The sequence below is a fragment of the Vicugna pacos genome, chromosome 12 (genome assembly GCF_048564905.1).
Source record: "Vicugna pacos chromosome 12, VicPac4, whole genome shotgun sequence".
Taxonomy (NCBI): domain Eukaryota; kingdom Metazoa; phylum Chordata; class Mammalia; order Artiodactyla; family Camelidae; genus Vicugna; species Vicugna pacos.
Genome location: NC_132998.1, coordinates 41,656,421 through 41,681,000, shown reverse-complemented (window position 1 = coordinate 41,681,000; position 24,580 = coordinate 41,656,421). Strand labels below are relative to the sequence as shown.

Here is a 24,580-nt window from a genome sequence, read left to right as displayed (position 1 = left end):
ACCGAAAGTAAAAACCAGGGAAATACAAATATTCATATGTTAAAGTATCCATCTCTACATATATTAAAAATTATCAGCATGATTCTTCACATTCTCAATAATGAGAATGTCAAAATGAGAGCCTCTGTTGTAAATATGTGTCCATTTAGGTCCAGAAACCATACAAGCCAGATATTTAGAAAAGTGTCAAAGATGCAGAGCAAAGAGAAGTTAAGGGTGCCTGTGATTTCTGGATATGCAACCTTTCCCTTTGACTTTCATTAGGAGTACATAGAAATCAAAATGCCAGTTTAGAGTAGCAAATCGCAAAAAAAAAAATCAACCGATTATTTGAGTTAGTATGTAAGAAGTGAACATTAAAATGAGATTTCTCTTCACAGCTTAAACCTGTTGGTTAATTGACTTACAAAACTAATTTGACAGTCAGACGGAGAAATGACTCAGTATTTTAGGTGGTATCTGTTCAAGTTCCTGAAGAACTGAAATCCACTGGTTCATGAGTGAGGATGGCTGGGCATGAACATCATCATCATTATCATTACAAACAATTTCTTATGCCTGGTACTATTCTAAAGAATACATTTATTAAACCTTTTAATTCTTATAACAAGTCAGTGGAGCATGAACTATTATTATATCCATTTTAGAGACGATAAATCTGAGGCACACAGAAATAGAATAACTTATTCAAAGCCACACAATCATTAAGTGATAGAACCTGAATTCAAGATCAGGCAGCAAAGCAGTAGCTCCAGATCTCTTGGTCTGAACATTACACCATGCAGACTTTCATCATAATTTAAGAAGAACAAGAAATGCACTGGCATGGCATTTTCAAAACCATTATATATATATTACACCTGTATTTGGTTATTTGGTTATGGACAGTGGCAGGTTTTTGGTAGTACTGAATCCATTCTCTTTACCTTCTGCCCCAAGATCTGGAGTGTCTTGCACCAGCCACCAAAGAAAATGACACGATGATCCCTTTTCCGGTAAGCATCTTAAGGTACTGCCTGCATATAACTTCACCAGTACCTTGGGGTTTTCCAGGTCAATGGATGGGTATTAAACTTGGATTTGCTTAACAAAGATTCCTTCTGATTATCGAGGGACCTTACAAATGACTTTCTGTCTCTCAATAATTTAGACAGTTAACAAAATTAATAACAGTAATAATAATCTACAACTATATCAATAACTATATATTCTATTCCATTGTATACTCACTTATTTTTCTCAATCAAGAAGCACTTAAAATTTTCCTCTTCCCATAACAGAAGCAAGCTATGTAAGTGCAATATTTTAAAATCTAATGAGGACCTTTCATGTTAAAACTGTGCTCTCAGCACTAGAGGGACACCACCTATTCGATGCCCATCTAGACAGGTGGGATATTATGGCAACTGCTTCTTAAGAGCTCTGAATGGGTTCCATCACTGCCAGTGGTTTTCCAAATATTTTCTATTTCACCAACATCCTTAGCATTAGTGTATGTTTCCATCCCAAGAAAATGGAGAACTTTATGCTGGCATTCCTTTGTCCTTTGGCTCAAAGCCTGCTGCCTTATTTCCAGATGTTGAAGAACAGTAGAAGAGGAAACATATCACAATAAAATTCTAATAATGATTATTTATTGGTCATTTGTAAGGCACCAGACACTACACTAAATGTACCTCTTATCTCAGCTCATGTTCACATATAAATACAAAAATCATAGGTAGAATTAACAAGTATTATTATTATTATTATTAATTATTAACAAGTATTGTTTCCTTATACAGATAAGGAAACAAAGGCTTAGGAATGTTAGTCAATTGCCCAAGGTTGCACAGCCAGCCTATGGCAGAACTGGTTCTGGGACCACACCTCTGCTCTTAAGTGCTATATGGAGACACACCTATTCCTCTGAGGTATAAAGAAAAATCACAGCTAAGTATGCTACTTGGACCTTCTCACACAATTGTCCTATTTAAGTGCCTTCTTTTTTGAACAACTTTACTGAGATACAGTTGATATACAAAGAACAGTACATATTTAACAGGCCCAGGCCGTATTCATTTCAGCTAACAGGGGCAGGAGGTATTGGCGAAGAAGGGCAATCCCAGGTTTGGGATGCTCCTCTTCAAGATTTCTTGTGCAGACTTCTAGAAAAGAAGAGGGTCGTGTTTCCTGAGGAGGGGCCCTCTTCTCCCTTTAGTGTGCAGGTTTGATGCTCCCTGTCTAGATTTCTTCATGGAATGATGTGCAGCATAAATGAACAAGTACTTCATACTTAGAGCCACCACTTTGATAGGAGGTGGGGAGTACCACACACTGTATCACTACAATGCTGCAACATAGTTAGAAATGTTTTAACATGTTAAGACATACGGAGATGAAAATGTTGTTATGTTCATTCTATTGACAAGGGAGTTTATATTCTTTATCTAAATTCACAGACAGTAAAGAGTTGTAGAAGATATAAAACAAAGGCTGTCAAACACAGGACCTTGTGGCCTTAACCACTAATGTTGCTGAAGAATTAAGAGGAATGAATGAGAACAATTACCATAAATTACTTACAGGGATCAAGTTTATTTATTCTTATCAGGAAACAGTGTTTTCTCACAAAAAGATATGTGAATTAATGAGAAAAAAATAAAAAAAGAAATCCCTTTATTTTTTACTCTTCTAAGTAAATGTCATAGACTTCTTTAGTATATTGTGTGTGTGCATGTGTGTGTGCATGCATGACTGTTGGCTGTAAGTGTTAGGTTAACAAAATAATGTTATGGGTGTTTTTTACATGTCACAATAATTACACAACAGACTATCCGAAAAACGAACAGCCACGATAACCAAACTAGAGTAATCACAGTGTTTTTATTGAAGGTACCACACACTTCCCACAGAGTGTTAAACTTAGTTCTCTTTAGTCTAAAAGCGAAAAGTAAAGCAAATAAGAAAATAATAAAGTATCAAGTAGTTGTAAATTATATGACGAAAAAGTGTGGTAAGAGTATACACCGTGACCACAGGAGCAGGAAGCTACAGCAGTCTGTCTGAGGAGGTGGCATTTAATGTGAATAAATCAAAAAAGAGCTAAGGCAAGTAATTCTGTTGGTATTATCATATTTGAGTTTCTACCAGAAATAGTGCATCTAGAAAAATCAAGTCAAAGGCAAAATGAAGTGTGATTATGATGGACAGAGATATCAATCTATACATCACAGTATATGTTACACACACACACACGACACACTAACCTTTATTCATTGACATATTGTATAATCTTTTTGCTTTTTTCTGGGGAGAGGGTGTTATTAGGGTTATTTGGTTTATTTATTTATTTTTTAATGGAGGTACTGGGGATTGAATCTAGGACCTCATGCATGCTAAGCAGGCACTCTCCCACTGAGCTATACCCTCCTCCCTTGTATAATCCTTTTACTTTTTTCTGAATACAGCCCTGTGCTCAGTTTACTTCTCTTCCTCCCTTCTAGCCTGCAGCTGATTAAAATTTCCTTGACCTCTTATTTCCCACGTTGAAATTCTCACTGTCTATTTAGAATAGGCTGTATTTTGTCATTAGTGACAAGTCATTCTCCTGTTCCCCAATATTTCTCATTATTTCTGCATTATCTTTAGTCTTATTTCTTGGTAATTTTTATCCTGGACAAACGTTCAAATATAATCTGGAGGAGTCTGTCATATAATTATTAATATTCTTCAATAAAAGTAATATTTGCTTTTAAGTAAACTCTATTTCAAAATATATTCTTCATAATAATGGCTGAAGCAATTTATTTTTCTCCTTGTTTGTTATAACCCAAAAGAGCTTAACTGCCACAACTTTTACAGCTATGCCTTTTTCTCAGACATTTCTTCTCGATTTGATTAAAAACTTTCCACTATAAATCTCTGTGTGAATCTCACAGAGTTCAAAATAAAGATAACTGTATCAGCATTTGCACCATTTCTCATATGTTCGCTCTTATTACTTATTTCTTATTTTGCCAGAAGGTAAGAATATCTTAGTATAACAACATCTGTTTATTCTACTCCTTTTTCATGCTTTCCCCTCTGTCCATTTCCATTATTTTGTGTATTTAAAGAAATAGTGTATTTATGAAACAAGACAGTGACATTCAGCAGTAAAATAGAAAGAAATAAAAATAGAAACATGGTAGAACCTAGTCAAATATTGTTTAGGGTGGAGGGTATTTTATTAGCCGATCCCAAATCTAATGAGCCTGTCAAGCATATCCCTATTTTATCAAAGGATGCACTAGCTATTGGTGCACATAACTGTAAGACTGCTGCTAAATATTTAAACATGTTTTTAAATTATAGTAATGAAGACCATGGAGAGAGGGAGTGAGGGGGGAAACTGGGAGAGGAGTATGAGGCCCATGACTGAGTTTTGTGGAACTCTTTATCACATAGCCCAGAAAAGAAAAAAAGTAGGAAAAGAAACTACCAAAAAGTAAGAAAATCAACCAAGAGAAAAAAAAAAAAAAACCATGAGAATGTGGTACCAAGGAAGTTAAGTTCAAAATATTTCAAAAAGGATTGAATCGTCAAGCTTTAAATGCTTGTGGGAAACTAAAATGAGAACTGAAGAGTGGCCAATGGATTTAGCAAAAATAGCCACACGGTTTCCTGAGAAAGTTCAGAAGAGTCACAAAGGTGGAGTAAGATTAGAGAGAACTGGTGGCAGACAGGGTCATGAAAATGATGTCTGGAGGAGAAAAAAAAACTCTGAGCAGTTTGTGAAGAGTGGCAGGAATATGGATGGATCGTCAAGGGAACGTGCCAGCTCTACCACTGATTGGTAGGTATGTACTTAATTTAACACAAGCGGGAAAGATCTTACGGAGAAAATAAAGCTGATGATTAGGAATGGAGAACTGACAGATGGAGGTGAATACCTGAGAACTCACAGGAGAGGAGAAGTTGAGCGTGGATTCAAGTTTGGGTGTTTCCTCCCACCATAAAAGGTGGACGGAAGAGAGGGATGGCGTAGACTGAACTAAGCTTTTAGATTTGGAGGCAAAAGAATGGGGTGAACTCACCAGATGATTTCTATTTTCTCTAGGAAATGGAAGGCAAGATCATCAGCTGTAAGAAAAGCAGGTGGGCAAGGAAGACAAAGGAAATTTTTAAAGAAATAAAAAATAATTTTCTAACAAGCAACTTTTAAAAAAGCAGATTCCTGAAACAACGCCCAGAGGAAGGGACTGTGTGACAAAGGTGTCAAATTGTCTTTGTGGTTATGAAGAGAAACATTTACATGCTGTTCCTCAACTTCAGTCTTTTTGCCACAATGACAAAGTGACAAGAATGTTTCAAAAGAGAAGAGATCATTTTGCTGGACTGGGGCATGAGGCGTGCTGGGAAGACACCATGATATAAAATGGCCTCTATTCTGACCCATAAAGGACACATAAAAGCTGGACATGAGACAATAGAAAAACCATGTTCTCGGCATAAATAATAAAAGTAAAGGCTTGTAGGTAAAACATTCTGTTAGGTCCTATTGGACCACACTCATCGGGGGCACAAGTGCTATCTATACTTGCTTCCCTTTCCTGTCCTGTGAAATAATGTGTGTGTGTGTGTCTGTGTGTGCGGGGGAGAGAGATAACAAGTGTAGTTTCTAAAGGCAAAGGTAATAATGAAAGGAAAATATAAATATATATACACACACACACATACATACATACCATTAAACATGGCTCTTGTCCTAGAAAAATACTTTCGTCCATCTGAAATTAATTTCAAAATTGAGAAAGGTAGAAATGAAGGGAACTGGGCTTTTTGCTGCTGTTGTTGCCTGCTGCAGGTGCCCAAAAGGGCGACAAGCACTCTAAGAAATCACAAGGTATTAACTTTATTATTCTTACTATTTTAACTATATGGACTCAGGTAATATAATTTTTTTTCTTCAGCTCCTCTTTAGATCAGACTGTCTTTCAAGGGCAAGGCTGTCTATATTTCTTTCAGTACAATGTACACAGCTTAAGTACTTAAAGTGGGTTGTATTAAATGTACACATTATTTAGAAGAGGGTAAAAGGGGAAAATGGCATTGTTACAGTTTTTCAGGCTCATATAGTAAAGGGTGGAATTATTTTTTAATCTTAAAAATTTATTCTCATTGCATTCATTGTTGTCCCTGACTGTTCCTGACTCTGCGTGTAAGACACTCTTAAGGATTTATCCTTAGCTAAAACCTCATTATAAACAATTTTCAAGTACATCTGTTGAATCATCCTTAAATATGAAGAGATATTACACATTATATTTCTTTTATAAGCTACAAATTTCTTCTCCTTGAAATATTTAGTAAGGTAGATAGTTAATAAATACTTATTAAAATGATCAAATAAACATGAATATTTATTAGTGATTTTTTTTAGACTGAATACTGCCAGCTGCTAATATCTTTGAAGCTGGGAATACTACTGTAGGATAAATTCCTAAAAAGATTTATATTCAAATCTCTCATGGATCTACCTATCTGTCTATGAAATCCCATATGTAATTGAGCTACTGAAAACTACAGACAAGTTCACTTTAAAAAATAGATTTAGTGTTCAAGTTCAATGCAGCTGATTGGCTGTTAAGTCTTTTTGATTTTGCATCATCATTTTCTGAACAAACGCTTACCAAGAAAATGAAAAACTATATAAATGCAAACTTAAAATGATAAGCTTTGGCAGGGATTACATTAGTCTAATGTAGAAATCTGCCATTATCTAAAATTAATTGTGCATACACACATATATTTATATTCTCAACCATTTCCTGTTATTTTAGACAGATATGAATTCAGGTAGAGTTTCTAACAGGTAGACATTTATACAGTAATATTTAAGCACATTACAGGTCAAAGAAATGTATGTGAAAAACAAAATCTTGTATTTTATATATATGTGTACCATTATATTATTTAGAGCTAAAGTGACAAAAGCCATAAGCAGACAAACTCATCCAGAATTACTATCTCCAGCTTTTCCAATTTTTAAAATGAAAGGAAGCTACAGTGATCAGAGATGCCTGCAAGTAAACCCAAAGGCCAAATTTGGTTGGGTTCTTGAAGCTTTATGGTGGTGAGCTGCTGAGCATTCATAACATCCCTGGTCAGGGGAAATCTTAAACACATGGATTCTCTCTCAGCCACGGTATCAGAATACTGACTTTTTCCCTTCTGTCCTGACTGGGAGATCTACAGTAAAAAACATACAATAGCACGACATTTCACTCAGCAAAAGAGGAATTTAAGACTCCCCTACCTCCAGTACAAATTTAACATGTGCAGTATGACTTAGTGGTTCCGGTTTTATTTCACTGTAATGTACGGGCAAAAAGCATCATGAAAAAAACAGTTCAAAAGAAAAGAAAACATTTTATGACTTGTAACATAGAACAGCTTCACTTCTCTCTAACCACATTATGGCTTAAAAGGATTTCTTATCAAACTCTCACCATAGCAAAGAAAAAAGAAAGCTTCTCTTACCGAAGTGGAATAAAGCTTCAACCTTGCTATAACGTTTTCTGCAGCTCTTGTTTGAAAAGACAGACCCAAAGCGGCTTTGTGCATACAACTGATCTGGCTGATCTCCAGTCCCTGCACAAAAAAACAGTATAATTGGCTCTCAAAAAAGTGTTGTAAACATTCATCATGATGGCACTTGCATGTTGAATCTGGTCACTGTTACTCTAGTAGACTTTTTCCAAACAGGCCAATTACGTTTCTACTTTCAACACTTGCTGTTTGGTTTTCTCTATCCATTGCTGACATTAATATGTTTAAAGAAACCCTGAATTTGTGACTGTGAGTTCTACTACCACGTCAGTACCTTTGGGTTCGGAAAGTGTGGTTCAAGACTTAAAAAAAAAAAAAAACGCTGTCTAAATCAAGATGATGTCATCCAATAATTTACTTTTCTCTATATGTCTGTATCTGTATGTCTTTATTTTTAAGTTTGACAATATTCAATCCATTATTTATAGGACAATGAGTTATCAGTATTGTTAGGTAACTTTCATTATTTGATGAAAGTGACAATTCCATATCTCTACTTTGCATGGGAGCCACATCAATAATGCCTACAACATACCCTAGAGTCTGAGACCAACTATGTTGCATTTCTATGGCTTAAATATTCCACTGTTACTTTGCCCAAACTTTCAAAGGGGTCCAAATACAACCACATCCTTTAATTCTTATGGGAGTAATGAAGGAGTTATACAGTCTGGACTTTTTCCTTATTTTTAAACATTTAGTTTTTATGGGAGCATTAACTGATTGTAACTATGAGTGGAATGTTCCTGTTATCAAGAAAAAGTGAACTAGGTTAAAAAATTAGCCTCAATGAAAAACACAGCCTCAAATTGTATCATTTCTTACAATAATCTGAGCAATACATTGATCTGACAACTACGTGAGTATGTGACCTTTGCCTTGCTTCTTAAGTGTATAAAGGCTGGTTAACAGTTATCAGCAGTGCTGCCATTTAAAAAATATAAATTAATGCTATGGGTGTTTGGGGTTTTTTTGTTGGTTTTTTTTTTTTGACTTTTATATCTGGTAGCTTTTTTTTAATCATACATGCTAAACAAGTATATCAAAGCAATTTGTGATTATACAAATTATGATTATATAAATCTCTAAAAACGACAGATTATGACAATTTATAAGATGTGTCTTCCAGAAGCAAGTAAAAATCTAGGTATTCTACAAGTGTAAAATTCTATGTATTGTTGAACCTTTTAAAGTAACATCTTTAAAAACCTAAAGCCTTGAAAATTCCTTATTTTTATTTGTAGATGTCAGTGCCATTTAAAGATTTTGACTATAAATTCAGAATACTACAGAGGGATAACGTATACAGCTCCTCTAGAAAAACAGAGGGATAACCTTTGAGTGTGGAGAAACATGCCCTTTATACTTTTTTTTTCTAAGGCTGATTATCAGTGAACTAAAATCTGCCTTATTATGTAACATTTGCCATAATAAAATTTTCCACTAACATATTCTTATTTAATTCTTTCATCAGAATAGTGAAGAGGGTATTAATGTTCTCCATTTTACACATGGGAAAACTGAGGCTCACAAAAGAGAAAAGATTTGACAAATTACTGTAGTAAATTCTTAGTGGTAGGACCTTCTGATGTTGTTCAACTACGTCTTAAACCAGTTCTTCTAAAACACTATTTCCAAGATTGAAAAAAACAGTCTGAATTTTCAATCTCTTAGGAATGGAACTGCTGGATCATGTGGTAGTTCTATTTTTAATTTTTTGAGGAAACTTCATACTATTCTCTATAGAGGCTGTACCAATTTACATTCCTACCAACAGTATACTAGGGTTCCCTTTTCTTCATAGCCCTGCCAACACTTATTTCTTGTCTTTTTGATGATAGTCATTCTGACAGGTGTGAGGTGACACTATTCAAAATGATGTATGTACCCCAATGTTCACAGTAGCATCATTTACAATAGCCAAGATATGGAAGCAATCTAAGAAACAGAAGAATGGATAAAGATGTGGTATATATACACAATGGAATATTACTCAGCCAAAAAAAGAATGAAAAGTTGCCATTTGCAACAAAATGGATGGACCTAGAGGGTATTACGCTTGATGAAATAAATCAGAGAAAGACAAATACTGTATGTTTTCACTTATGTGTGGAAGCTAAAAAATAAAACAGATGAACAACTGTAACAAAACAAAAACAGACTCACAGATACAAAAAACAAACTAGTGGTTACTAGAGGGGAGAGGGGTGGGCAGAGGGGCAAGATAGGTGAAGGGGATTATGAGGTGCAAACTACTAGGTATAAAGTAAGTTACAAAGATGTAATGCACAGCACAGGGAATATAGCCAATATTTTATAATAACTTTATATAGAGTAAAATCTATAAAAATAGCAAACCACTATGCTATACACCTGAAACTAATATAATTTTGTAAGTCAACTATACTTCAATTTAAAAAAAAAACAATTTAACAAGACAAAACAAGTTTATGTGATTTAGTTTGCTGGTTCGAAATGGGGAATAAACATTTAGAGAATTCCTATAATGTATTTGAAGCTGTGATACATTGTGGAGCTCAAAGATCTCTTCCTAGGCCTAATGAATTTTAGAAATAATTAGCAAATTACCTTTGAAAAGGTAATTCCTTGTGATTTTATTTAAAACATTTTTTTTTAATTTAAGAGTTACTTATTAAATATCTACTAGGTAACAGATTCTTTAAGTTCTTAGGATACAACAGTGAACAAGATAAACATTTTCCTTTTCTTTATGTTATTTTCAGTCTTCCTAATGGTAATGGATAGTGTTGCCTTATGTTCTCCTCACTGAGAAAATAGTAGCCACTGTACAGGAGCTTCCAACTCTCCTAATCCACCCTACTGATCTACCAAACTCCTTTGTACTTTACCTGTGAACCCTTCTGGAGTTCAAGGAACTTTCTCATGCTATGCTTCTCATTCACATCATTTACTCCCTCTGCACTGAATCATTCCCATCATTTAAAATCCTGCTTTAACCTTTCCCTGTATTGAAAGATAAAACCCTCCCACCAACCCATTTGTCTCTCATATCAACATATTTATTTATTCAAAAATACCTCAAAAGATCTACTTTCTCATTTTCCAATTCCTTCTCAACTTATTCTTATAGAATATCCATATGCACAATCCATTAAAATAAATCTCATCTTTCTTGACAACTCAATAGTGTCTGAAGCCAGTTAACTAATTCCTTCTTGAAACATTGTTTACTCTTGGCTTCAGTGATGCCACATGCTTATGATGTTTATCATAACTTACAGGTCTTTTAATCATAGGTTCATTTTCTGGCTTCTCCGCTACTGCCTGAATAATATGTTTGGAATACAAGCTGGTTGGTCCTGGACTCCTTTCTCTTCTCAATCTACACTTTCCCTGTAGGTGTTCTCATCCAAGTCCATGGCTTTAATTATTATCTATATCCTTTTGACTACCAAGTTTATATCTGCAGCCTGACCTCTCCACTGTACTCCAAATGCCATTCTCCATCTGTTTACTGATCTCAGTTCTTGGCTGTCAAGCAGGCATTTTTAAAATTCAAACATGGCCAAAGCAAAACAACTGATTCTACCATGTCTTGGCAAATCTCAATTTTCTCTAGTTTTCTTTTTTAATTTTAGTAAAATTCACCAACTGTTTAAGCTAAAAACAAGAGTTTTTAAATTATATTTTTGTGTTAAAAACATATCACAAAATTTACCATCTTAACCATTTCTAGGTATACAGTTTTATAGTGTTAAGTATATTCACACTACTGTACAGCCATCTCTAGAACTTTTTCATCTTGCAAAATCAACTCTATATTCATTAAACAATTCCCCAATAGCAATGATCCACTGATATGTACAATGATACAGATGCCATCTCTAAGTAATTATGCTGAGTGAAAGGAGTGAAACAGGATGAGTTCATATTGTATGATTTAATTATACAAAATCTCAAAAATGCAAACTAATTTACAGTGACAGAAAGCAGATCAGTTGTCACCTGGAGACTAGAAAAGAGGGGTGGTAGAGCTTGTGTGAGGAATAGCCAAGGGTCGTAAGGAACTTTTTGTGGGTAACAGATGAGTTCATTATCTTGATTGTTTTACTTTCTTGAGTATATACATATGTCAAAACTAATCAAATTGCACACTTTTAAATATGTATAGCTCAATTTATGTCAATTATGCTGCAATAACATTTACAGTAAATGTGTTAATATAACTGAAATCAATAAGAAAATGATAATCAATCTAATGTTTAAAGGCAAAAATATTTGTACAGGCACTTCACACAAAAGGATATCCAAATGGCCAATACCCTAGGAAGGAGTGCTCAACAGTATGTCTCTACAGGGAAATATTCATCATACTGAATAAAATGCCTAAAACATTATTTCAAGATTTGGGAAGAATGCAGAACAAGTGGAACTTATACACCGCTTAAAGATTAGCAAGTTGGCACAAGTACTTTGAAAAACTGTCAGCATATACTGAAGCTGAAAATATACTTACACCATGACCCAACAGCTACAATCCTGATTTTATACTCAAAAAGTATACGAATATGGCATCAAAAGGTATACACTAGGTTGTTTATGAGAGCTCTCTTTGCAATAGCAAAAACTTGATCTCTTTGTTCTTTGCAGGGGGAGGTATTTAGGTTTATTTATTTATTTATTTATGATGGAGGTACTGGGGATTGAACCTAGGATCTTGGGCATGCTAAGCAGACCCTCTACCACTGAGCTGTACCCTGCCTCACAACAATAGCCAACAGATGAAAATTTTTAATTACAAATGTCCATCAGCACCAAAATGGATGAATATGTTTCAGAATATTCATGTAAATAAGAAAATATAATCAATGATAATTAGCTACTGTTATACACAAGAACACCAGTGAGTCTTTTGCACATGCTGAGAAAACATGACACACACAGAGTGTCTTGTATGATTCCATTTACATAGGCTTCAGAAATGGTCAAAACTAATTTATTAATAGATGTCAGCCTACTTGTTATTTTTGGGGTTGACTGAGGAAAATAACTAGGAAGATGTATGAAATAGTTTGCTGAAATGCTAGTAATATATTCTTTCCTACTAAGGTTACACTTACAGAGATGTTCACAATGAAAATTCACTGAGCTATTCACTTAAGAGTCTACACTTTTCTGGATATGTATGTTTCAATAAAACTTTTTCAATATATATATGTGTATATTTATATACCAAATATATAATACAATCATTATGATATATGTTCTTTAGAACAGAATTTGAAATGCTTGTGAAAATGTATTGCTAAGGCAATAGTCTATTTTGTCCTGATAATGAAAACAAATCACAGCGATAAGGTTAGAACATTGCAGTAGGAAAATAGCCATTTGAATAATTACTTAGCCCTGGAAGGCTTCTCTAGAAGACATTGTCAGGGTAAATAATGCATTTTTTCAAAATAAATTTAGTCACCGTTGTAGCACAGATACTGTTCTGTATTCATTTTACACTATCTTTTTATAAAACTTCTTGGGGTTCTGACAGAGAAAAAAAAGCTTGCTTTTTTGTGCAGAGTTACAAAATCAATGTCTTAGAAAAGGGAGAAACATAAAGTAGTATTTTATCCTTTACACTATCTTGTTGCTTTTTTCCCTCACATTACTCATTTGCATTTTATGTATTGTTTACTATGTTATCCAATGTTCACATAAGAAAATGGAAATTGCTATCAGGGATTACAGTTCATCATGTAACTCATTCTTCTGATATATATGAATGCAATTAGCCCTGGAGGAAAAACTGTGTTTATCACAGTGATACAAAAACAGGCCTGAATATATGTAAATTTTGTAAGTTGCATATTTTTGCTATGGCTCATTTTCCTTACCTGTGAAAGAGATGGTAATATTCATCTTCCTGACTGATTGTGAGAAGACAAAAAGATAACGTCTGAATCGCCTAGAATAAACCTTTACACGTTGTAAGTGAAAGAATTATACATGAACTTACAAAATACGCTTTCATCTAAATACATTATTATATCACGCACTAGTAACAGGATGGCTTGGCCACTGTATCACTACCGTTTCATATAATAGATAAGCTTGAAATATAATGATACAAAATGAACAAAAAGATTAATAATACCAAGGAGAACAGATATTGTAGAACAGTGACCCTGTAGCAGAAATAGTATTCCAAAAAGACATCCTTTCTTTGAGCAGAATTCTGTTTATGTAACTGTGACTGAGCACTTCAGTTTGAGCGAAAAAAAAAAAAGACTGAAAGTATCTCAGCCATAACTTAAAGTACTAAGAACTGTGTCTATACTTATAAAAGTTTAGAGATTATTATTTATTACTACATAAAATCATTGCATTGCACAAGCATCAGTTATAGCTCAAAAAGAAACAAATTTAATGGAACTGCTTTCAATAATAAGCTCATGGATTGACCAGAAGTCTGATCTCATTGTAACTTTTATTGCTTTAAGTAGCCTTGGTTTATAGTCTCCCTTAATATTTCGTTAGAAAAAAGTGGGATCTCTTTAAATAGTGATGAGACCAAGTATAAACAAAAGAGAGAAAAGAGAAAAGACATAAGAACAATAAAAGCAACAAAGAGTAATACAAGAAAACACAAGAAGATATAAATAAAATCTCAGGGAGGGTCATGTCTTTATTCATCTTTTTTTGTTGTGATATGCATATGTCATGATATTTTATTATGTCAACTAACCTAGTATTTCAGAATATGAGTGTATGTATATGACTAGTCATCTCAAATTTAAGTCAGTTAACATTGTTTTGCCTCTTCCAAAGAGTAAAATAATTTCTGTGATTTTTAATATAATTAAAAAAATTCAGATTCTATCAGAAAGTAGATCAATTATTTGCTGAACATAGGAGTGGAAGCAGAAATATTGACTGAAAAAAGTACTGTTTAAAATGAGGAAACTCTTCTGTATCATGTTGTGATAGTAGTTACATGGCTTCATACATTTATCAAAACTCATCAAAATATGCACTTGAAATTGATATATTTTATTGTTTGTAAGTCATAGCTCAATAAAAATTATTAATACTAAGAAAAAATACGATGAATAGGCAAAGAAAAAGGTAGGAGAAATTGAATTTCATATAGATCATAGCAGTGCACAACTCCAAAAAACTACTATTTATAAAGGTAAATGGTGTTCTTGGAGTTATGCAACAAAGATGGTCCTTCATACCTTATTCTTTCATATCATTTAGAACTTCATCTTCTCTGTGAAACATATGTCAAATGCGCACACTTATCCCTTTAACTCATCTGCACAGATTTCGAAACTTAATTAAATTAAGTATGCACAAAATTGTACTTACATAAAAAGCTTATGATAATAATCTCTTAATGGAATATAATAAACTCCTTCATAATAAATAAGCTGGTCTTCTTATTAGTTTTAAAGATTTTAAACAAACATAATAATAGTATATGACAACACTGAGTATCACTATAAAATAAAACATTATAAAGTAGCATGCAAAAAAAAGACAGTTAAATGAAAATTGAATTTGAATCTCAATAGTCACAGTTAATACTATTTCTATTTCCTTTTTTTGCTCCTTTTATTTTCCTCTGACTTCTCTCTGCTCTCAATTATGCCTGTCTCCTTGCCCCATTTTCTTCTTTCTTCTTTTTACTTTTTCTCATTATTGTAGCAGTTAATGTTTGTTGAATCCTTTCTATGCGCTAGGTGCTAATTTGAGTGCTTTACATATCACGTAAGTTATTTTCTTTCTTCTTTCTGCATATCTTCTTCTTTATTAGGGCCTTCAGCTTCCACTTTTGAATACCTTGGGGTGCCAACCAACATTCATGTGTATCATCTAACAAATAAACTCCTTAGAAGACAATGTCAAGGCAATGAACAGATAGCCATAATAGGGAGAAAATATTTGCAAAAGCTACATCTGATAAAGGACTATTATCCAAAATATATAAGGAACTCTTAAAATTCAACATGTAAGAAATAACCTGATTAAAACATAGGTCCAAAACATTGACAGATACCTCAACAGGGAAGAGAGACAGATGCAAATGCTGCTCCATAGGAAAAGATGGTCCACATCATATGTCATCAGGGAAATGCAAAGTAAAACAACAAGATACCACTGCACACTTGTTGGAATAGTCAAAGTCCAGAACACTGACAGCACCATATGCTGGCAAGGAATTCTCACACACTGCTGGTAGGAATGCAAAACAAAACAGCAGCTTTGGAAAACAGATGGTATCTTACAAAACTAAACATACACTTGGCATATAATCTAGCAATACTCTTTGGAATTTACCTAGAGGACTTGAAATTTTTTTTTTGATGGTTTAGGTACATTTATTGGTTTTCTTTCAGAATTTGCCTACAAAAAAGCAAAGTTAATAACCAAGTTCCTGGCAAGAGGGTGAGAACCCCTCCTCTTTCCCGAGAGCCCTTCCCCCTCCACATGTTCCCCAACTGTGTCACTGCTGTGGTTCATGGGGGTAATGATCATATAAAAATTTGCACACAGATATTTATAGCAACTTTAATTATAATTTCTAAACCTTGGAAGCAATAAAAATGTCCTTCAGTAGGTGAATGGATAAAGAAACTGTGGTATATCTAGACACTGGGATATTATTCAGTGCTAAATGAAATGAACAATCAAGCCATGAAAGTCACGGCTTTCAATGCAAATCAGTAAAGAAGTCAATCTGAAAAGACTGTATACTGTATGATACCAACTATATGACATTCTGGACAATTCATGGTAACAGTAAAACTATAGCGATGATAAAAAAAATTAGTGGTTGGGGGTAGGGACAAAGGGTGAACTGGAGCATAAAGGATTCTTAGGGCAGTGAAAATATTCTGTACGATATAATAATGATGAATATGTGCCATTATACATTTGTCCCAACACACAGAATGTACAATACCAAGAGTGAACTATAATATAACCTATAGAATTGAGGTGATAACATGTCAATGTAGGTTCATTAATAGTAACAAATGTACCACTCTAGTGGAGGATGTTGCTACTGGAGGAGGCTATGCATGTGCAGGGACATGTATGTGGGACATCTCTGTACCTTCCCCTCAATTTTGCTGTGAACCTAAAACTGCTGTAAAAAAAATAAAATTTTAATTTGAAGAGGATAATTAAAAAACAACAAATACCCACATAAAATGAGGTGAACAATTCTTAACTGTACAACTTGATGAACTTTTACAAAGTTAATATATTTGTTGATCCAGTTTTTTTAAACGAATTGAATTACAGACTATGTCCAGGAGCATAAAATCCTGCTTTACGGTCCCTTCCGGGCATCCCTCTTCCCCACCATTCTACAGTAACCACTCTTCTCACTTCTGTTACTTTGTCTGCTTTTGAAATTTTTAATATTGGAATAACACCATAGGAATTATTTTATGTATGACTTCTTTTGAAAAACATTCTAAATTTAAGATTTAATACTGCTCTCCCATGTAGCAGATGTTTGTTCATTTCATTTTTGTATACTATTGCATTGTATGACTAAACTGTATCTAATTTATCCATTCCAAATTAGATGGGAATTTGAGGCTTTTTTTTTTACTATTAATAATTATTTTGCTTTGCTTAATGGAATTTACAAAATTTCCTTTTGACATTATTTTACTAGGAAAATGGGACTTTTTAAGCCTCTTACTATTTCTGAAAATACAAAAAGGAAAAATAATACCAAAAACAAGGCTCTTCCTTCATAGGGACAATGAAGTCTTTCCAAACATAATTCTCTGAAAATGAGATTTTAGGGAAAATAATCTGATGAAAAGCATCACAGAGAGGTTCCCACTCTTACCTTTGAAAAGACTCTGAATATGTGTATATATAAAATTACAAAAATAATAGTTTTAAAATTGGAAAATACATAAGTCAAGTCACATATCCATGCTTGCAGGAAAAAATGGAGGACAATCTTACAGATTCAAGTTATTTTGTAAGTGGTGTTTTTGAATTCCTAAAATTAATAATATTTAGTTTTCAAATATCCAGGCATGTTCCTAGTCTTTCTGGCAAGGTCTGGTATTGTTCTTTTACTCAGCACCCTGCCAGAAAGGAAATTTTTCAAGAATGACTAAGATTATAATAATTGGAGTTCTCCATTTTAAGAGGGCTTTGATAATGCAATATGATCCTGGTGAATTAAGAGAGTCACAAAACAGAGGTAGAGTTTAATCTGTTTTAAATTTTTGATCCAGAATACGTCTACTTTAGCCAACTTCTCTTTCATCCTTTTACTAAGGAAAATCTGGGAAGTAGGCAAATTTGTCTGCAACAGGCAGAGGATCCTGGTATGACCCCTGAGGATAGCTCAGTGGACCAAGTTAAAAATGCACATTTAAAAAGCTGCATAAGGTAAAATCTTTTAGGAATCTTGTATTATCTTTCCTCTTTATCTTATGATTTACAAGGAAAGTCTGTTAGAAACTTCACTATCTGGTAAAGTTATTCCACTACTGACAGGCACTCAACTACCTTCACAAGAAACACTTGGGGTGCATTTTTAAAATCCAAATTCCTGGACCCTATTGAAGAGTGACTGCACTGGACTCTCAGGTAGGCAAAATAGCTCAGGAAACCCCTATTTCAATCAACTTAAGTGACTATGACAGTCATCAGTTTGAGAATTCACTGCTCTAGGATACACACATACATATGTATTATACATATATATATATATATAAAATAGATAATCTATGACAGGATTATAATTTCAAGGGAGATTCAATTTTTAAAAAATTTCCCTTGAATTATTGAGTTTAACAGATCACCATTTCATTTAAATAGAATTAAAGAATTTCATAACTGGTATTCTACTTACAGTGCTGAAATATAAATACGTATATATATATATTTCTTTCCCAATTTAAGCATATCAGTTTTCATTATTTAACTTTCATTACTTAATTTTTCCAAAGCACACAACAGAGAATTAATGAAAGGCAACATGCAAATTAATACTCAATCCTACTGATCTGATAGAAAAATGGCATCAAATCCAGGATTAAAATGATAATTTAAAAATAATAGATTTTTTCTGATTGTTTCAGTGAAAGTGCTTGATTTCACTTTTGAATACATTCATTTCAGCTAAGCCATGCCATACCCTGCTGGAAAGATAATGTTATTTCTGGTTTACTGCTGTCCACTTGCTTTCAGGACATAATAAAAAATATTCATATGTGGGTGATTTTATGATTTGGAAAGTTATTTTTCAATATAGTATAGTTGAAATGTCATCTTGGTTTTAAAGGAAAAGAAAATAGCATGTTAATTTATTCAGCCAGAGAGAATTCTAGTCATAGGTTGTAGACTGGAGGGACCATGGCTGAGGATGAGTCTGTCAGTAATTGTTCCTATTCCCATCCACTCAAGGAATGATGGGACCTCTAGGAAAACCAAAACATACCGTTTAAGTAGAACCTTGTTAAAAACCAAAAACAGAATAAAAATAAATAGGATCACAGATTTTTCTCTCTCCCCTCTCTTCACATAGTTCAGTGTGCAATAAGCCATGTGAACATCTATTGCCATAAAATACTTTAAAAATATTTTTAAATTAGTAGTTTTAAAGAGCTAGAGGTTTAAAGTAAAAAAACCATAGACTATATTATTTTATTGTCAATGCAAAGAGCAAAATTAGAAGGAAAAAACCTACAAACGGCAAACATAGAAAATAACTCATAAAGCTCTGAATTGAGTATTATTTTTAAAGGTGAGCAATCTGTTATTAGCTACCTACAGTATTTTAGCAGCCACTTTAGATTCATTTTAGAAGAGTAGATACGAATACCTTTCAATTATTAGATTGAACACTTACAATCATTAGAGACTGTGAAACTAAAACACGCCTCATTTTTAACTGTTTATTTTATTCCACATCTCCAACCAGATTTCTAGGCTTCACTACCTTGACTGTCTGAGTAGTCCCCATAATCCTTGCCGTCCCTTCCCTACAAGCTCTCAAAAGTGCAACCAGCGTTTTTCTCGGTAATATCGGATTCCCACAGCTTGCCAGTTCTCCGTATGGTATCATCCTGAATCTTCCTTAACCTCGTTGTTAGGCTTTATTTGCATTTAATATTTACGTGGATAAGGACAGTCCTAAACCTTCATTTGGAAGCATGGAACGAGAAGGAAGACAACAATTACCCACTGAAGCACAATGCGTGCTTGTCATTATATGAGATGATTTCACACATATCCAGTCTACTTTCCACGATTCAGGAAGGCTATACTTAAGAGAGTGGAAAATATTAACAGTTACGAACTCTACATGTGGAATGAATATTACTGAGTACCTTCAGATTGAGAAAAATGTCAAAAGTGGGGAAATTGTAATCATTTCATATTATTAATTCCAGCAGGCAATTTTTCGTCTCTTTGTGGAAGCTATTTATCAACACACTTTTTAAATAACGTACAGAATATTTTTGGAATGCTTGAACAACAAAGCCAGGCTATTTGACTGTGGCTCCAATTTTAGAGACAGTAAATACAAAGAGTGAGGTAAATTTTCAGATGCCATTTCCAATGACCTAGTTTTCTAAAAATAACATTTCCACACATCACAACAGCCTCAACACTACACTCAGTTCTTAGAGAAGTGATCAAATAGTAAGACATTTTGAGAACTTATCCCAACATATACATATATTTATGAATCATAAAAGTATTATTACACTAATAGAATATGTACATTATAATACATACACAAACTAGAACCTTTACAGGAATGAGATAAAGTTTAAAGAAAAAACGTTAATAAAGGCTTCATGCTATCATTAATGTGATAAGCAGGTTTCTAAAGTGGCTCCCAAGATTCCTGTACCTGATGTGACACACTGTATAATCCCGTTCTGGTGAATGTAGCCAGCATCTGTGACTTTGGCAGCGCACTGCAGGTGCTCAAAGCCTGGCAGGTTCCCGGATTCGGGCAGACCGAAGAACACACGCGCTGCCTTTTTCGCCTAGCGGAGTGCACAGGCTTCCATGGCGGCGGCGGTGGTGGCAACTCCCGCCCAACTCATACAGGAAGGCGAACAAAGCCGGAACCCACCCAGCTATGAGCTACGGGCTAACCAGTGCACTTGCGTAGCGCACGTCATCTGTTACGTAACAACGCGTGGGTGCTGCGCATGCGGGATAATACCGCTGAGTCACTGGGCGCCGGAAGTCCATCGAGGGACCCGTCTCCGTTGTCCTTACAGACAGGAATATCACTCTGGTGATTAGGTAAAAGATCACTTCACTTTGAATTAACAAAAGGGGGATTATCATGGGTGGCTTAATCAGACGATACTTAAGTGAAGTGTCAGAGCGACTCCTGGTTGTTTGGAGAAAGCAAATAGCCTGCCTATGGGCACCACTGGGAGGAACTGGAGGCTGCCTCCGGAAGCTAAAAACAAGTCTCCGGCCAACAGCTAGCATGAAAATAAGGACTTCACTCATATCGTCACCAGGAAATAAAATATACCAACAAGCAGTTATGGTTGAAGAAGGTCTTAAGCCTCCAGATGAGAACTGCACCTTGACACCTCATGTCAGGATGAAAACAGATAAGCAGAGAAGCCTATATGTACTATAATTGACCCATATGGTTCTTAGGTCGAAGCAAATGTTAGAGTGAAGGAGTATCTACAATCTTACCTACAGAAGTAAACCCCTTTCCTTGTCTCTTTCTCTGCTCTCACCTGGGACAGTAAGGAAACCGAGGCTTAGAGTAATAATTTATCTGAATAAAGAATACATAACACCAACTATTATATAAAGAACCCACTCTTCAGTAGCCTCCTATTTTAAAATGTTTATCCCTTATATTTGATGGTTTTCAGACACCTTTATTTACTTAGATATTGACATTATGTTTTGAAGACTTATAATTCAATTCTTCAACCCTAGAAACATCTTGAGTGGTAAAGCGGCTGAGTTTGTATGAAATACACCTGTTCTCTAAACACTTCCATCTCCTCCACAGGAGTTACAGCAGGAGGAGGCAAACTGTCCTATGGTGGGTCTCTGCTGCCTAATTCAACAGAACACCATTTTTAGCGTTATGATTATGGAATCAGGAAAAAGCAAAAATACACCAACATTGTACAGGTAATTAAATTGTCACTTAAATAGAAAATAATACATTGAGAATATCACATTCAAACTTAATATCCAGCTGTTTTTTCTGACAGAATTTCTATGGCCTTTTTCTGAACTACTTCCTATAGTCTTAAAATATTTATGCCACATTACAGGATAGTGTGTGTGCCTGTGTCTGTGTCTGTGTCTGTGTCTGTATTATGTGTTTATAGGTGTAGAGTTTATCTTGAATAATAGAAAACAGCATGTTAAAGACTGTCTATAAAGCTGTAGCTAACTCCAGTAGGTAAAATACAGTCTGTTAGGTTTTTCTTCCCTGAGCAATGTATTTTGTAAATAAAGCGTTTGAGAGCCACCAGTCAAATTCACAGAAATGATACTTAAATTTTTTGTCCTTGCTATATTAAAAAATACTGTCACTAAATATCAATAATTAACTAGGCCATGGCAGAAATTGCATACATTATCAGTTACACGCAGATGAGACATGTCTCGTTCTATTTGTGGTGGGGGAGGGAAAAGATGTTCTCTGAACACAGTGCAAAAGAGTTTTAAAGTCTTGGCATGTTTTTTCCCTCAACTCTTGTTCCTCTACCCCTTAAAGTATAAAACATACATACTTATTATGCTTCATGTCCTTTCCATGAATATAGCTCTCTGGAAAATTGTAGGTCTCAAACCCATTCACATGTTTATCATTGTGAATGGATACAGATATGACAAACAGCACTAAAGTACACATTTTATTTTCCTTTTTGATTATTTTTGCAGTAAGTTATCAATGTTAGTAGGCCAAATAAAACATGTTTCTTAAATTTTAAAATGTCTTCTTGCCACTGGTTATATGGATGACTATAATCGGTCTCAGTAAACAATTATTTTGGTGGGACTTTACGCCTCAGTGCAAAGAATCCACAGCAAAATCGATAAAGTTTCACAAAGTGCACTCAGAATTCCAATAGGGACATTATCCAAGGACTTCAGAGAATTATGTGAATTTCTTAGAGAAATTAAAATGCACTCATGAACAGTTTAACAAAATGAGGATGGGCGGAATTGTAGTTTATAAATGAAATTCGTTACTGAGAAAAATCAGTTTTGTGCTATAGTCAACACCTGACCTTCCAGTGCTATTACAAAAAGTCATAGAGCCTCAGACTCTGTGTCAGGAATAAGCAGGCTTTCTGCTTTATTATTTCTGTTTGTAACATAAGGGAGCCCCATTCCAGCTGCATGCAGCATTACTTCATGAGTATATAGAGTATATAACTGTATTTAAATCATTTATATATTACATTTTACAAATGTAATAGGGGAATGTGTTCTTTTGCATCCACGGTTTAAAGAGTTGGAACAGATGGTGAAAGGCTCAGTTTAAACTAATATGGGCATTAAAATAACTGATATTGCATGCATTCCTTGATATAACAGAAGTTTAGTTCACTATAAAACGGGCTTGTGACTTTCTGGAATATATTAAACATAATGTGTCTTTAGCAATAGTTGTTCTACATGAGGAAATACACTGTTAGAATTTACTTATAAGAATTTTTCAAACTTAAAAAAAATGTAGCCATTCATTCAATAAATAGTTACTGAGCACCTGTTACTTTCAGGCACTGTGCTTAGTATTGAATTGCTTATAAAGATGACTAAGACGTGGTTCCTGCCTTCAAGATAAAATCATGAACTGGTGGAGAAGATGGAGACGGATGATAGAAAACACTGACAACAAACAGCATTTGGAACACCTCTGTTTGCAGTGACTAGGTCTGTGGCATTTTCATGCCCTCCGGGATCCAGGCCTGCAATTCTGATGGTTGCAACAAATTGGACACAGAACCAACTCTTATTGGGTCTAGAGTCCAGCTGAGATCCTCTGTTCTTTTTTGTTTTGTGTAGGTAGGGGCAACTGAGAAGAAATTAACTTAATGGCCATACATTCATTATAGAATTTTCATCAAAATATCTAAAAGAAGAAGTTAAATTTTAAAAATACAACATTGAATAATCATTTGAAAAATAAGAAAAACTGTCCACATAATGGAAATCTGTATTAGTCAATATTTTGCTTGGGATCTTATTTTGCATGCTATCTTGCCCAGAGTAGATTATTTCTTTCCTATCTTTCAACAGTTTTGCACTGGGTCCAAGTTCTATTCAATTTTCTATAGTTTCTGACACACATCTGGAATTTCCTTTGCCTCTAGGCTTCTCTATATGTTATCACCCTTGCCACGGACACCTTATCCCTAATATCCTTTTCAGAGTTTGTCTTTGCAAGCTCCTATTTCTCCATCAGAACTTGACTTAAAGATTAATTTTTCAGGCATATCTTTCCTGACCCATAAATTATGTTAGATTCACCCATAACATTTTCATTTTGAACTTTCAATTTTAAGAACTTTGTTTTAATTCCTTGCTTAGTATCCACCATGTACAGCAAGAATACAAACATAATAATTATGTGCTTAATGAATATAGTAAAAAAGAGAATGATCATATAACTCCCCATCTTATGTTAAGTAAAATACTACCTTATTTGGCTAATTTTTTGTGCGTCTGTATCTACTGGAACTATGATCTGCAGACACTGATAAGTAGAAATGAATGAACAACGTAAGATTTAAAATGCATAATAAAATTCTTTATTTAAATCAGTATGTTACAGTTTTCTTATAATTAACTAGTTATATCCAGTTCTTTATGCTATTTCAGAAATGTTGTTATTACTTAAGAAATCAGCAACATGGTGATAATGAGTTTTTAATTTAGCCAGCCTTCTCTCTAGGTACTTTTTAAGTTTGGTTCATCATCTAGCTTCTTCACAGGTGTTGCCGCACTGTAAGATGGTACGACTGGG

At 34.3% G+C, this 24,580-nt stretch overlaps 1 protein-coding gene and 1 long non-coding RNA gene across 10 annotated transcripts in view; one reads left to right on the top strand and one right to left on the bottom strand.

The window, feature by feature from the left end:
- MGAT4C (MGAT4 family member C) overlaps window positions 1-20,690 on the bottom strand; it is a 338,576-nt gene extending 317,886 nt beyond the window's left edge. For all 9 annotated transcript variants that reach the window (XM_072973305.1, XM_072973280.1, XM_072973281.1 and 6 more), the window contains exons 1-2: window positions 20,456-20,690; window positions 7,504-7,614 (exon numbers count right to left, since the gene is read on the bottom strand). The gene's annotated coding sequence lies outside the window, so the exon portion shown is untranslated. The remainder of the gene's footprint in view (window positions 1-7,503; window positions 7,615-20,455) is intronic.
- Window positions 20,691-20,776: 86 nt separating this feature from the next.
- Window positions 20,777-24,380, top strand: LOC140700226 (uncharacterized). The gene is made up of 3 exons (XR_012078569.1): window positions 20,777-20,859; window positions 21,602-21,726; window positions 23,334-24,380. It is a non-coding gene; the product is annotated as an uncharacterized lncRNA (long non-coding RNA).
- The last annotated feature ends 200 nt before the right edge of the window (window positions 24,381-24,580 follow it).